This window comes from Mustela putorius, unplaced genomic scaffold (genome assembly GCF_011764305.1).
Source record: "Mustela putorius furo isolate JIRA1106 unplaced genomic scaffold, ASM1176430v1.1 tig00537227_pilon_pilon_pilon, whole genome shotgun sequence".
Taxonomy (NCBI): domain Eukaryota; kingdom Metazoa; phylum Chordata; class Mammalia; order Carnivora; family Mustelidae; genus Mustela; species Mustela putorius.
The window spans coordinates 10,199,028-10,215,505 of NW_025422368.1; the positions used below are offsets into that span (position 1 = coordinate 10,199,028).

Sequence of the window (16,478 nt, forward strand, 5' to 3'; positions counted from 1 at the left end):
ATTATAGAACTTTTTGTTTTTGGAGTCTGTGGGTGTTGGCAATGCATAAGGTCTGCATTTTCATTTATATTTGAGTATGTAGTCAGAAGCAAATTCCAATGCTTAAAACCTTTGGTTGACGGAAGCTTTTGAATATTGTTTGGTTTGTGGAACAATGTAATAAGAGTTTCTAAAAGGTGGCTAAATACATACAGAAAGATTCTTTTCACATACAGTGAAGTATAGATGAAGGCAAAAGAGAAATGAAGTTTGTTTTAAAATATCTGATAGACTGGCTGAAGCATCTTCTCCCTAGCTACCCAGATTTTTCTTTTGTGATTTTGGTACCATGGCTTCAAGAGAAGTGCAACTCATAATTGCTAAAGAGTTGGATATGCAAAATAAAACCACTTCAGCAAATCTGCCACCAAGAAACAGGCATAAAATAAAACTTGAATGTCTGTAGTGGTGTTGTTGCCTGACATAACCAGTATGTGTCACCATGGACAGTAACACTAGTGCTTTACAATGGGAAAAGGAGGAAATTGACTTGTGTTGCATTTATTTAAAACAAGTTTACTCTTATAGAAATTAAAATGTAAGTTTCTCTTTTAATTATGAGCCTACTAAATGTTTTTATTGTGACAAATATTTGTGATGATATTTTATTTACTTAGAGGTCTTTTTGGGGGAGGGGTGGGAGTGCAGCTTAGATATTGAATCCTTTAGAAACAAATTTAATTTGGAAAATTTAATAAAGGAAATAAGACCCGAGTGTCAGCCAACTTCACAAAGGGGAGTGGAAGTGTCATTAGGGTTAAGTTTATGTTATTTTCTTTCTTTCTTTTTCAAATCTCTGATTTTCAATCCCTGTGAACTGGAAGCAAAGTTATCTCAGGTTTGCTAATTTGAGTAACTGGAAAGCTTTACAGAAGCTAAAGCTCCTGATAAACAAATGGTGTTGAAGTGCCCTTAAAATTTCCAAAGATCCTTTAAATTATACTGTGTTCTTCTTAGTTTCCTCTAAAGATTATCTGAGCTGTCATAGCTACAAACCCTCAGGACTGTGCATTTTATGGTCTCATGCTAGACAATTAGACAATTCTAGGAAATAGTCTAAGGCACTAATATCTTTTCCTGGTAAAGTTTTTTAAAGGAATGTTAAATATTCATCTTTATTTAAATCGTCAGCTCTTCAAGGTAGGCATTGTGCCACAAATAAATTGTCCATTGTAACTACGTATCAGTGCACATAGATGAATTGTTTTTATTCCCTTTCTGGTACCAAGCCCTATGCTTTGATAGAGTAAATGCCTAATAAATACAGTTTTCGAGATTTGAAGATGTAAAATTTCATTTATTGCCAAATTATGAGCCTTATTTCATGTAGCCAGTAACTCAGGAAGTCTTTGCTACCTGCTGTGTTCTCAGTAGGCATATATTACTGTTCTATTGATTGTGCTTTAATAAATTCTCTTATTCTAAGATTTAGATTATGGAATTGACAACAGGTGGATCTTTGGCTCTGCCCGTTAGTTTTGCATTACCTTGGAAATGTCTTTTCTCTGCTTTTAGAAAAGGTTGTTAAGAAGTCAGTTCTGGGGGCGCCTGGGTGGCTCAGTGGGTAAAGCCGCTGCCTTCGGCTCAGGTCATGATCTCAGAGTCCTGGGATCGAGTCCCGCATCGGGCTCTCTGCTCAGCGGAGAGCCTGCTTCCCTCTCTCTCTCTCTGCCTGCCTCTCCATCTACTTGTGATTTCTCTCTGTCAAATAAATAAATAAAATCTTTAAAAAAAAAAAAAGAGGTCAGTTCTGACTCCTACTACTTCTCTGAGATTCCATGGGTTTTAGAGAGACAAAAGCTTTCAGACTATGAACACTTTATGGATTTGATTTATAGTGAATTGAGAATGCGCAGATATTTTTGTATAGTGTGTAAAATGTCATAGTGGGATAGTAACAAACTACAAAACCTGTGAGATGCTCTCGGATTTCATATACACCTATCAGACAAGTTACTTTGTGCTATCAGATATGTTCTCTATAGATGAAAGAGATTTTGAACCATTAAATTTCTTCTGCAGTGGTATAACCATCTTTTTTTGTTTCTTTAAAGTAAAGAAGTCTCAGCATATGATTTCCCAGTGATTTTTGCTCATTTAATATTTCTTCTCCTTTTGGTTACTTCATTATCCTCTAGTGGTATTTAAGATGTTTATAATTCAGTACTTTTTGAAACTATAAGTAATTTTTGTAAATTATTGTACAATATGAATCTATTACTTAATAGTTATATTTTATTATGTATGTATAATGAAAGCAAATGGAAATATATTTCAAAGTCATACCTGGTTTTTATCCTAATAGTAACCATAGTATCACTAAAATTGTTTTGTTGTTGTTGGAATTTGATTTGTAGCTGCATTGGAAATTGAAGTAAGAAAATGCTAAATTAGATCATCCTTTAATAAATGTGGCTTTTTATCTGTGCCAATTATAATCATTTTCAAAAGGAAAAAGTATCCAGGCAACAGTTTGGAATCTACATCAAAATCTTCCAAGTATTTCTAGCTGTAGTCTGACTCATAGCCACAAAAATACATTTACATTTTAAAAAAATAGAGGATTGAATGCTGACAATGAAAAAGACCTATGAAATCTCGTAAAGGGTTCTAAGGATTGTACAGTTTTAAATAGAATTCTACCTACCTTGTTTAAAGTCTAGGAGGTATTTGTAAAGACAGTGTTCATAATAATGTTCTTTCCTCTGTACATGAGAGACCTAGAATGAACACATAAGCAGCACAGTTCTAGGACTTTCTAGCAATGTTAGCATGATTTTTAGGGCTTTGGTTTTAAATTTGTCTGGCTGTGTTCCCAAAGTTGATAGTTTCATCTGTTGGTTTAATAAAATTTCTTCTAAGGTGTTCACAGATTTTATAATACCATTAATCCTCACAAGAGAAGTAGATAAAAATTGAAGCATAATTTTTTTCCTGAGTTGGTAATTTGAAAATAAGTTTGGTAGTTATTTTTAAGGAACTTTAGGTTTAAAGATTTTATTTTATTTTACCTTTTTTTTTTTTTTAAAGATTTTTATTTATTTATTTGAGAGAGAAACAGTGAGAGAGAGCATGAGAGGCAGGAAGGTCAGAGGGAGAAGAAGACTCCCCACAGAGCCGGGAGCCCGATGCAGGACTCCATCCCAGGACTCTGGGACCGTGACCCAAGCCGAAGGCTGTTGCTTAACCAACTGAGCCACCCAGGCGCCCCTTATTTTACCTTTTTACAGATTTTATTTATTTGAGAGCGTGGGGGGAAGAGAGTGAGAGAGAGAGAGAGAGAGAGAGAGAGAAGGAACAGGGTGAGGGGCAGAGGGAGGGGAGAAGCAGACTCCCCGCTGAGCAGGGAGCCCAGTGTGGGGTTCCATCCAGGACTCTGGGATGATGACCTGAGCCAAAGGCAGATGCTTGACTGACTGAGCCCCCAGATTTAAAGATTTTAAAGGAAGGGGTGCCTCGGTGGCTCAGTTCGTTAAGCATCGACTGATGATTTCAGCTCAAGTCATGATCTTATTGGTCGTGAGATCAAGTCTTGCAATAGGATCGGTCCTCAGTGGGGAGTCTGCTTGAAAGTCTCTCTCTCTCTCCCTCTCCTTCTGACTTCCCCACTTCCCCGCCCCACTCACAGTCTCTTTCTCTCTCTAAAATAAATAAAATCTTTAAAAACAAAAAAGATTTTAAAAGGAAAAAGTGTCCACAAGTCTATTCATGTCAGTATTTAAAAACAGGACTGAAATTGGGCGTTTGGTGGTGGCATTGACTTTAGTAGGTAAAGGTAACTACATTAAGGAGAGTTAGTTTAGGCTGCAGTGATTATTTGTCAGTATGATGGTCCGTGAACATCCGTGGTCTTAGAGACAATGTCATTGGTGCCCCGATAGAATAGACTAACACAATGACAAAGAGATGGGCTTAGAAACTAGATAGCTCCAGTGGAATCTCATTAGTTGTTTTCCTATGGTGAAGTTACTCAATTTCTCTGAACTTCAGTACTTTCAAGTATAAAATTAATGTTGTTATGAGGATTAAAAGAGACGTGTTCATTCGTTCAAATGCACGTATACTGTGCAATCCTCTTCTGCTAGGAAGGAAGGAATCAGTTAGAACTTTACTTTCAGAGTGTCTTAAAAATAGTCATTAAACAATCACACAGATAATAATTTAATCACCATTCAGATAAATGCTATGAAGATAAACGAAGAGTGCAGTGGGAATCTATAGTCAAGGGAATCACAGGGTCAGGGACACTGTCTTTGAATAAGAGTCATTGAAGCTGAAAGCTGAAGGATAGGATACTCTTACAAGAGTAGTCTGGAGAACAGGGGCCACAGGGATTCAGAAAGGGAGAATCACAGAGACAGGGAAAAGAGCATGAGCAGAGATGCCAGGCGGGGAATGAGCATTGTGCATTTGACAAGATGGAAGAAACTCACTGTAGTGGAAACATACGGTTGTGATATGAAATGACACACATGTGGAGAGCAGGGACCAAATTATACAGTGGGCCATTTTAATAGAAGAGAATTGAAAATTTATCATTATGCAAAGATGTATTGTGGTATGCAGAATAATGATCCCTCAAAGATGTTTTTGTCCCAATCCTAGGAACCTGAGCCTATATTATGTTACATGTCAAGGGGAAATTAAAATCGTATGAAAAATTGCGGTTGCTAGTCAACTGAACTTTCAGGTAAGAAAACTATTCTGGCCCCATGTAATCACAAAGGTCCTTGAGATCTGGAAGAGGGAGGAGAAGAGTCAGTGTCAATGATACAATGAGATAATGACTAGACCTGCTGTTGTTGGATTTGAAGATAAAAGTAGAATGTGGGCAGTCTTGCAAAGGTGAAAAAGGTAAGAAAATGGATTTTCCTTTAGAGTATCCAGCATTGCTGACACTTGATTTTAACCCAGTTCTGACTTCTAGAACTGTGAGATAATAAATTGTGTTGACTTAAGCCCCTAAGTTTGCAGTGATTTGTTAGAAGGCAATAGGAAACTAATACAGATTTTGATACGTGGAAGTAGAGCCTGCTGGAAGAAAGACCTAAAAATATGGAAGTGGCTTTGGAATTGGGAAATGGCCATAGACTGGAGGAATTTTGAAAAGCACGACAGAAAATGCCTGGTTTGCCTTGAATAGACTGTTAGAGATATGGATGATGTCAGTTCTACTAGTGAGGACTCAGAAGAAAATGAAGAGTGTGGTAGAGAAAACTAAATGTCCTTAGAGCATGCCTACATTGTCATGAACAGACTGTTGGTAAAAATGTAGACATTAAAGACACTGCCAGTGAGGGCTCAGACAGAAATCAAGAACATGTTTGTTTGTTTTTTTAAAGATTTTATTTATTTATTTGGCAGAGATTACAAGTAGGCAGAGAGGCAGGCAGAGAGAGAGAGGGAAGCAGGCTCCCTGCTGAGCAGAGAGCCCGATGCAGGGCTCCATCCCAGGACCCTGAGATCATGACTTGAGCTAAAGGCAGAGGCTTAACCTGCTGAGCCACCCAGGCGCCCCAATCAAGAACATGTTATTGCAAACTGGAGACAAGGGGATCCTCGTTATGCAATGGCAGAAAACTTGGCTAAGCTGTGTCCTGCAGTTCTGTGAAAGTAAAGCGTATAATTATGAACTTAGGTATTTAGCTGAGATGATTTGTGTGCACAGCACTGAAGGTGCAGCCTAGGTTTTTCTTGCTGCTTCTTCCAGTAAAAAGCATAGAGAGGCAGACTGAAGGAAGAACTATTAAGCAAAATGAAATCAGAACTTGATATTTGAGAAAACCTCAGCCTCCTAGATCGTAAATGATGCTAAAGGTAGGAGAGTCACTGTCAGAAATGCCTGCTCTGGGGAAAGCCAATGTTATGGGTAGGAGAACTTTTGGAAGGGCCTCAGAAGTAAGACCAGAGTGTTCATTTACATAGAGGGCACTTTGAAGAAATTGAACATGTAGCTCATGGATTCCCTCAAATATCTCAGCAGAAGCCAGTTAGACGGATTTATCCAGGAAATATCTCTGGAGTAGCCTGTTGTGTAATGGGGTAAATTGCCATGACTTCTGTGTGATACCTGCATGGTTCCTGAGAATACTGTATCAGCAAAAATACATCTGGGTCGGCCTGAAAAGGGAAGTAAGAGGATGTAATGAAAGAAGGTAGTTGGATCCCAACAATTCGACAAGCAAGAAACAGGCTGCTTAATCTACTTAGCGGCAAACATGTACCACCTTTGATGAAAAAATAAGGTTGACTAAGAGGGAGAACTGAGAACCCAGAAGGCAGAGCTGAGATCCTAAAGGGTAGAACCAAGGACCACAGAACATTATTCCCAGACTTTGAAATCAAATGCAGTTTGCCTAGCTGGATCTCAAAGTTGCATGGATCTGATGTCTAATTTTTTTAACCTCATTTTTCTCTCTATTTGAGTGAGAATGTCTATAATTGTTTCCCCATGTCTGTTAGTACTATAAAATTTTGGGAGCAGATATCTTGTTTCTTGAGTTTCACAGGTTCACAGATGGAGAGTGATTGGGCCTCAGGATGGATTGTAACTCATTTGTAACTCATTTAGTTGCTGACATTTAGGACTTTTGAACTGATAAGATTTAGACCAGATTTTATTTTGTTTTACTTTATTTTAATTTTTTAAAAATATTTTATTTATTCACTTGACAGAGAGAGAGACAGTGAAAGCTGGAACACAGGAAGGGGGAGTGAGAGAAGGAAAGCAGGCTTCCTCTTGAGCAGGGAGCCCAATGTGGGGCTCAATCTCAGGACGCTGGGATCATGACCTGAGCCAAAGGCAGACGCTTAATGACTGAGCCACCCAGGTGCCCCTATTTTATTTTTTAAAATATTTTATTTACTTATTTGAGAGAGAAAGAGAGCAGAATACAGGAGAGGAAGAAAGAAGATGAGCGGGGGTGAAATGCAGAGGGAGAGGGACAAGCAGACTCCTTGCAGAGCAGAGAGCCCATTGTGGGGCTTGATCCCACGTCCCTGGGATGATGACCTGAGTGAAAGGCAGATGCTTAACCAGCTGAGCCACTCAGGTGCCCGTAGACCATATTTGAAACCATGAGTTGATATATTACTTAGTTGAGACTTTTGGATAGAATGAATGTATTTTTCCATATGGCTGGATGTGAATCTTTGGGTATGAAAGACAGGCTGTGGTAGCCTGAATAATGGTCTCTCAACTAAATTCTCAGAACCTGTGAATATATTATGTCACTTGGTAAGGAGGAGATTAAGGTTCCAGAAGTAATTAAGGTTGTTAATCAGCTGACTTCAAAATATGGAGATTATCCTGGATTATCTGAGTGGGTCCATTGGAATCATAAGGATACCTTAAATATGGAGGAGGGAGGTAGAGGCATCAATGCCAGTGTGATGCATTGTGAGAAATACTTAATTGGTCATTGGTCATTGCTGACTTTGAAGTTGGAAGGTGATCATGGGCCAAGAAATGTAGGCAGCCCACAGATGGTATAAAAAAAGAAGAAAATGGATTTTTCCTCTAGCCCTGCAAACACCTTGATTTTAGCCTAGTGAAATTCATTTTGGACTTCTGACCTCCGGAACTGTGAGATAATAAATTTGTGTTGATTCAGCCATTAATGTGATATGTTACAGTCACCATAGGAAACTAATACATATGTTAAACATTAGGATCCATTTATTTTGTAGCTGAATTAAACTTACTTTTGGGCCCTCTCTCAGCTATGCATGAGAATGTGTTTGTAGGGTTGTTGGAAACTTTATCCAGGTAAAACTGTTAGACATTTGTGACTGAAAATAGCGTCTTATGTGTAAGGTCAGAATCTTTATACTAAGTGCCAAGTCTTTAAGAAATGCTCTCCATCATTTAGCTATGAGATTGTTCTGAGAGCAAACAGCAAAATCAAGTGTTGGACTTTTTGATTGTATTTAATTTTCAAAAAATATATCCTCCTCCTCCAAAAGGTTAATGCACAGGTGGAGGGGGGAAATTAGCATGAATATTTAAAAAAGTGGAATGGGTAACACTCAGCATGGTGTTTGGCACCCAGTGAGTGTGGTAGTCCGTAATTATGGGCAGGGGCAAGCATAACTAGAAGTCTCTTACCAAGAGTGCCGGGGATCTCTGTGGAATGGCAACTAGGTTTGGCTTAGGAGGAGCTGGGACAATCTTGACAGACTTTGACAAATGGATGACTTTGAATGTCATGACCGAGGCACACCCAGATGACAGGGGAAGTCAAGAGCCTCCACCTTTCTTTGGCTTTATTTCTAATGGCTCCTTGTCCTCATGTTGATTCCAGACCCCAGTCTTGCAGACATCTAGCCTCTTCCCCATTCTTATTATTATCTGTCTATAATTCAATATCTGCTAACTGATAACTTAGGTATTAGACATTAAGGCCTTACAGTGTAACCGGTCTCCCATTGATTTTACTTCAGTTCAATTAAAAAAAATTTTAAAAGATTGTATTTATTTATTTGACACACAGAGAGTTCACAAGTAGGCAGAGAGGCAGGCAGGGGGAGGGGGAAGCAGGCTCCCTGCTGAGCAGAGAGCCCGATGTGGGGCTCCATCCCAGGATCCTAGGATCATGACCTGAGCCAAAGGCAGAGGCTTAACCCACTGAGCCACCCAGGCACCCCACAATTAAAATTTTTTTATTGCAATGCTTCTGTGAATAAGGATGGGACACACAGTATAATGGAGGAAGGAAAATGTTTACATAAATTATTACTGGAGGTAAAAGGAAAACTGGAATTTAGTTGTACATAGAGAAAAAGAAAATTTGGGACTTTGTCTTAAAGAAGGAAGCTAAAAACTATTAAAACTATATGTCTTAGTATATATATGACAAAATGGAAGTAATTATTTAGCTATGGGTTAATTATAGGAGCAAGTAGAGTAAAATCAAGTGTTGATTGTGTGTGTGTGTGTGTGTGTGCATGCACACATTTGTTTTTATAAAAACATGTGAGGATTCTCTCTTTACCATTTTAATGCAAGACCATTATGTTTTGAGATACCTTTCATAATGGTACAGTTTTTATTTTTCATTTTTAAAATTTAGCTACCCGTGTGAGACCATCATAAGTTAATGCCTCTGTGTGTCATTGGAGCCTTTTTTTAACATGGTTTTTTATCAACTTCATGAAAATTTTCATCTTTTGCTAGTTAGGCTTCAGTTAGCATTGACATTGACGAGGTAGTTGTATGTGCAAAGTCATTTTATTAAGCAAACAGTTTATTGGTGGATATTTTTGTTACGATGACTTCTGTTTCACCAAGTAAACTCATTTGTTGAAACTCAGATATGGGCCACTGTAACTGAGAAGAACTAGGGAGAGAGTGGGTGGGAAGAGAAGTGGAGCATGACTCTTCCCTTTCTCATTTGGCCTGCTTCCAGCCACTGGGCACTTGCACAAGTGTTCACCGAATTGCTCTTGATGGCACCTTTGCTGACATTCTTCATTCTGGAGAAAGGATGGGGAACCCAGGCACCCGCATGTCCTTCCCTACCAAGGGAAGTTTTAGAATGAGGACAGTAAACTACTGCTCTGAAAGGTCTCACTCTACCGGCCCGGACATAGGGAAGAAATGGTGGGGGTAATAATAGGTTCTCAGTGATATGCAGTAGTAGTGAGGCCCATGGGCTCCAGGGCTGGACATGTTGGGCTTGAATTCTTTTTCATTAGTTCTCTGCACTTGATCTTGTTGATCTTGCTACTTAACTGATCTCTCAGATGAAACAGTACTACTTCTTAGAGCGGATGTATAGATTATATGAATGAAACTATGCCTGACATTTACCAACCATTTAATATATGTTAATTTTTTTTTTCACTTTTGAAATTAGCTTAGCAGCAAGTCATGCTCCTTGGATTTTTTTTTTTTTAAGGGGTTTCCAGGTAAAAATACTGTGAGGAGGTTGTGAGGGGGTTGAGGTGAGGTGACTTTCACATGAGTGGAGAGGACAGGCAAAGAGCAACTAGAGCAGAAGAAAAACTGGCTCTGAAGCATCTTCTGGCTTTAAAGCATCTATGGCTTTATTGGGTGGAAGAGAATATGCAGCTTTGGGTAGAGAGGGATAAGAACAAATGGCAAATGTGGAGAGGAAGGAGTATAATTTCTCTATGGTCCCCCCTATGAGGAGACCATAGAGAAAACCAACAAAAGAAGATTCCTGGAGTGAATCTTTTCATAGTGTGAGCTCATCCGTAGGCTCATTCATAGTGTGAGCTCCTCCACAGCCACCAAACACACATTACTTTCTAAGCTTGTGAGAAGTTTAGCTTAGTTTTGAGTCGTGGGGAGAAGCATTAGGAGTACTGAGAAACAAATGATGCAGTTGCTTTACTTGGCTCTGGTTAAGGTTAAGTTTGGCCTTCCTTAGCAAGATACCAGTTTGATGTGTTGGTAGGAACTGATGATGAAAACTGGTGGTGGAAGATAAGATTTGACAGAGCTTTGAATGGTGGTAGAGAGGCTGGTATAATGTTGACAGAACAGTTGGGGTGGTCCTGTGGATCCTTTGTGAATGGGGTCACTTTCTTTATGTTTCTAGCTTCTTCTTTGGCTTTTTCTCTTGAATATTGCTGGCATATATTGTTTATTTCCATAGTCCAAAGTTCCTATGCCAAATTCTTATCCCAGTGGCTCCTGAGACTCTAGTCCTAAGTTACTTTTCAGTATTGTCTCCCTATTGAGACTGTAAATTCCTCAGGGAAAGGATCATTCCCTATGTTTCTTCAGCAACTCCATGCCAGTTCCTTCTCTGGTTCTTCCTGATTTTTTTTTCCTGGTGAATATTTACATATTATTCAGGACTCAGCTAAGCTGTCACTTTGACTATAAATCCTTCCTTTGGTGGAATTGTTTCTTCCTCTGTGCTGTCTTAACATCCTTTATGAAAACAACCACCTCACTATAGTATAACTTTTTTTTTTTTTAACATAAAAGATCTCACCACTTTTCTTTTCCTTGCTGCTACCTCCCTGGTCAAAGCCACCACTATTTTTCAGCTGGCCTTTATGTGGTCTTCCTGCTTATACTCTTGCTCCCCTAAAATGTATTCTCAATATAGTTACCAGAGTGCTCTTTTAAAACACAAAGCATATCATGTTATTCCTTTGTCCCATTCAGTGGTTCTTCATTTCACTCAAAAGATAAAGTTCTAATTATGCCACAAAGACCTGCATGAAAAATTCCACCCCCCCCCCATTACTTTTCCAGCCTAATTTGTTTATCTCTCCCTTGCTCACTTTGCTTTAACTCCACTGGCTTCCTTATTGTTCCTCACTCAGGCGAGTTACTCTTCTGCCTCAGGGCCTTTGCACTGGTTATTTGCCTGGAATTCTCTTCTCCCCAGATATCTGCATGTTTTCCCTTCTTTCAAATGTTTTCTCAAATATCAATTTTTTAATGAGGCCTACTCTCACCACTGAGTAAAATTTCAGCTAATCCTCTACCCCACGAGTACAGATGATACGCCCTATTCTGAAGTTAGTTTCCATAACATTTATCATCTAACATCCTCTATTACTAGCTTATATATCATTTGAATGTTTATCATCTGTCTCTCCTGCTAGAAAATAAGCTCCATTAGGACAGGGGTTTTAAATGTTTTATTCACTGATGTATAACCCAAGTGTCTAGCATACAGTAAGAATTCCACAAAAATTTGTCACATGGATATACTTATTTGACCGGCTAGTTTGTGATCTTTTTAAGGCTTGGGACTCTGCCTTGATTCTTCATGTAGCGTCCTGTCATGATGACATATGTAATGTGCTCAGCCAGGCATCAGTAAATGAATATTTGTGGCATTGAATTGAGTCCAGTTATTCATGGAAAATCTGATTTTTTTGGTGACATTATTATGTTATGTATTTATGTAACTTTGAAGAAGGCAAAAGAGTTCTTTCTCTATAACAAAACACCTGCTACTTTCTTCTCTAATCATGGGAAAAGGTAAGAGGGTTGAGAGGCATAGAATAGTAGTTCTGCTTAACTTGGTGCCCTTCTGAGAGGGTTCTTCTTCATTCCAAGATGGAGTGTGACACAGAAGAACCTGGACATCCTGAATGCTTGTTGACAACGAGAGTTTACAGTTTTAGTTTGTAGTATTGTGAATTCAACATTTAGCGGAGATGCTCATATTCATTTGAAAGTACTGAGAAACATTTCAAAGGCAAATACGGATTAATTTGGATTATCTATGCTATAGTACTTCTCTCCTACTGCAAATAAACCAAACTGGAATACATCCAGAAGAAAGCAACCAGGGAGTTGAAAGGTTTGGAAATCATGTCCGATCAGGAATTGTTGAAAGAGCTTGGAAAATTTGGAATTTTTAGCCTGGAGAATAAAAGATGATGGGGATGTAATTTTTTTTTTTTTAACATACTGGAAGGACAGTCATGTAGAAGAAGACTTAGACATATTTTGTGTTGTTCTAGAATGGTGATTTCCAAATGTCAGCTTGATGATCAATGGTTTATTGACTGCCTTGTTAAAAAAGACTCCCTGCCCTTCCTACACTAAGTAAGTCCGTGTATTTGAGGGTGAATCTTAGAAATCTGTATTTTAAAAAAGTTTCCTGTGATTCTGATGTTCAGCCAATTTATAGAACTGAGCTGTTCTATAAATATAGTAGCTACTAGCCATGTGTGGCTATTGAGTACTTGAAATGTGCCTAGTACAAACTGTGATGCAGTGTCAGTAGAAAAATAGATACAGGGTTTTTGAGACAGTATAAGAAAAGAACATAAAATAGCAATATTTTATGTTGATTATATGTTGAAATAATATTTTGGCTATATTGGTCACATAGATATATTAAAATTAAAATCACCTGTTTCAGTCATTAAAATCATCCATTTTTCTATCCATCCATCCATCCATCCATCCATCCAACCACCCGTCCAATAAACATACTTCTAATAATATTCAAGTTGAGATTAAATGACCTATTTCAGGGAAAATGTTTCAATGGGGTAGGAGTGGGTATTCTAAAGTCACTTCAGTTCCAACTGAAATTAAATTACTCTCTTTTCCCTTTTAATTAACTGTCCTTTTTATTGTAACTTCTGATGTCCAGAACATCTTCCTTTTCATCTATCTGATAATCCTTAACACTCTCTTCAAATCAGTTATCTTTTAAAAAGAATCTTGGATTGTTTTACTACTCTCAGTAAAGTTTACATGGAGAGATAGCCTGTCCTTTACTACTATGCTGTGCATTGTTGTATTAAAAATTCAGTCTTAATGGTAGTGATCTACTTTATTTCTTCCATGCACTGGTTTTTAGTGTTTAATCTATTTTGCTTGTCTATTTAAGTGGAGAATCCCCTAGGCAAGCACTATGTCTAATTCTGTGTTCTTACAGTCTAACACATCGTACTGATGGACCATTAAATGTCCCAGAAAAAGTGCCAGAGAGGTTAACTATTTCAGAGCAGAACGTAACCTATATTTTTAGAACTTATTTAAATTTCTAGCAGTAATTGGTGGCTGAACGTCCTAGGTATGAGCTGTGTGTGTTGACATATACTTGTAACTGAGCAGAGCTCTTTCTGGAGACTGACATGTTGTTAAAAAGAAAATAAAAAAGGTATATAAAAATGGTTGGTCTGTGCTACCAATGAGATGCACTGCTCTTCGTACCTGAATGCTGATCCTGGATGTTTCCTGAGAACCTGTCGACTTTGGAAGAGGACATGTTGTTCACTAATATGCTTTGGTGTATCCTTACTATATATATTTCATCAAATTGCTAATTATACTATAAATATAGATTCATTTAAAGTGTCTGAGCACTCCGGAGAGACAGCTTATTTCATGATACTATCATTCATATGTTTGTTCTTCCATTAGAGGCTAATTTCCAAAAGTTCTATTGAAATTTCAGTATTAGTGTTATTGCTTTTGTTAATACTTTCTATCCCTTGATGTTCAGAGTGAATTTATATAGGATACTTAATAGATAATTTAATTCAAACATCTTACAGAAATACTGTGACTCTAGGCTTTATGTTTTTGCCTTTCAAATGAAAACAGAGGGCTTTCATGATAGGAGAAGAAAGATTATATCCAAATAAAGGGGAGATGTGCTTTAAAGTGCCTAAAAGAAGGGATCATTGAATCCAGATCTGAGTTCAAGGATTTGAAACTTGGGCTTGTCTGGGGTTTTGGTATACTTAATGTTTCATTATTATTCTGAAAGAAAAAGGCATAGAAATGACCACCACATTCTTTTAACTTAAAACTCAAAGGTCAGAAAGTGGAACTCACTTTAATCAAACTTTTAATATTTCTAACCCAAATCTTGGTTGCTATTACCATATCCCTTACCAAATTCTTCCTGAAGTTCATCACTGATTTCTATAGTAAACAATCATCCTGAAGAGAGAAGACAGCATTTTAAGTTATACTTTTTGTAAGACTATTATGTTTGGGTTGAAGTGAAAAGTTATTTGAAATTTCAATGAATTGGGCATAAGAACTTGAGTTGGAGTTGGAAGTTGCAGTACGGGAATTTGCAAGAAGTCAGTCCCATTAAGGGAAAGTAAAGAACACAGAGCAGATGTGTATTTATTGCCCCTCACCTTGAAGACACTGAGACTCTATGCAGAGGTCAATTTTTAAAAAGTTGTTACAAAAATTTCATTATCCTTATCATAAGTGCCTCTCTACTGCAAAGCATCTCATAGTACATTTTCATCCCTTTGCTGCTGTGGGTCCAATTTTTAATAATTGGTTGCATTTACAGTGAAAATAGTATAATTTAAATTGTTCTTTGATAACACACTTCCAAATTAGAACATGTTTCAGAGACTAATGGGGAAAAAAATGAGTATTCACTCTGTGAATCATTGACCAGGCAGGAAACTGTCGAGTAGGGAGAGCCCACCTACTTAATGGATGATTGCTTTTTGTTATTTTGGTCAGCAAATTAGTAAAGTCAGAGGGTGAAGTTGGGAAGAGGCCAGAGAGGCCATAGAAATTTGCAGGCTCAGTCTTATTTCTAAAACTTTTCAGGACTGATGTTAATTACTCAGGCATCAGACAAAAAAAGCTCAGGGTTTTAAGTAAATACTATCTTAGGGGCCTTAGGAAGAAACTGGAGGGAATGTTTAAACTGTAGCCATTTATGTGTAACAAAGCTTTCCTCTCATGAGACAACATAGACTAGAGGTACAAATGCAGAACTACCTCATTTTAGACTTTCTGAAGTTATTATATAACAAGGCAACAAATATGTACTACTGGAAGATATTGGAGGATTCATTTTCTTTCCACACTCTCTTAATAAAGGCAGGTAAAGAAAATATAATTTGCAAACTTTATTTTCAGTTTTATATGTTGGTATATGACTCTACCGAAGGGAAATTTCCAATCATTAAATTGAAATAGAGTATTTTAGGTAAAAGGCTTTCCATTCAAAAAACCCCCCAAAAACAAAAAACAAAACTCAGAGAGAGCCAGAGAAAGAGAGTGTGTGTAAGCTTGATGATTCACAGACCTGTAACCCTGGGGCAAATAATACATTATATGTACATGTATAATAAAAATAATTTTTAAAAAAGAGAGTAAATCAAATGCTCCATTAATATTGATGATCATTAGACAGTGAATACATTTATGTTTTAGTGAATTAAATGGAGAGGACTTAAGAGAAATATTTCCAAATATCAGAGAGGACAATGGGAAGTGTGAAAGAAAGGTTTCAGTTCTCACTACAGAGAGACCTGTTGTTAATTAAAGTGGACTGGAATGTACTTGCAAACAAAAGAACAAATGTTTTTGAAGGGCGAAATCTGTCCTTGTGGATTTTAAGTATTGAGGAAGAACAAGATATGGCACAAGACTCCGCAGAACAGATTCAGCTGTCAGGCTGTGATGCGTGAAAAGACCTGGGTACTGCTAGCTCTGGAACTGGGTCTCTCTGGCGCAGGTTGCTGCCAGCATTTGAAGCCGAAATATGCTGTTTTGCACATGGCGCGTCATCCCTCTCTAGGAGGAATGGGGCTTATAATAAATGTTAATCAGCCACTAGTCCCTCTTCCAGATAGACTCGGTAAGCTTTTTTGCATTTTGATTTTGAAAGCACTATTATCTTTGGAGCTATAGTTTAATTTTATCAATAGCTATAGCTGTAAAAAAAAAATTACTGGTAAAAGTGAAAATGACAGCAAAGTCATAAGCAGGATGCTAGAAAAGATTGAAACAAGATAACACTTGACTTCGATCATTCCGTTTAATATTACCACGTACTAACAAGGGTTGGTTTTTGTTTTTTTTTTAATGTACGTATCTTGTTATTGTTATCCAATCATTAGCAAAAAATCCAAATTTGGACTTTTCTGAAGTTTTAGTCCATTTAATTTTTCACTATTATACTGGAAGAAAATGCATAGCAGTGACTTACCAAATCTCT

At 37.6% G+C, this 16,478-nt stretch overlaps 1 protein-coding gene across 6 annotated transcripts in view; it reads left to right on the forward strand.

Moving 5' to 3' along the window:
• The window catches only part of NELL2 (neural EGFL like 2), a 399,234-nt gene that overhangs the window by 69,621 nt on the left and 313,135 nt on the right, over positions 1–16,478 (forward strand). The gene's annotated exons all lie outside the window — the stretch shown is intronic.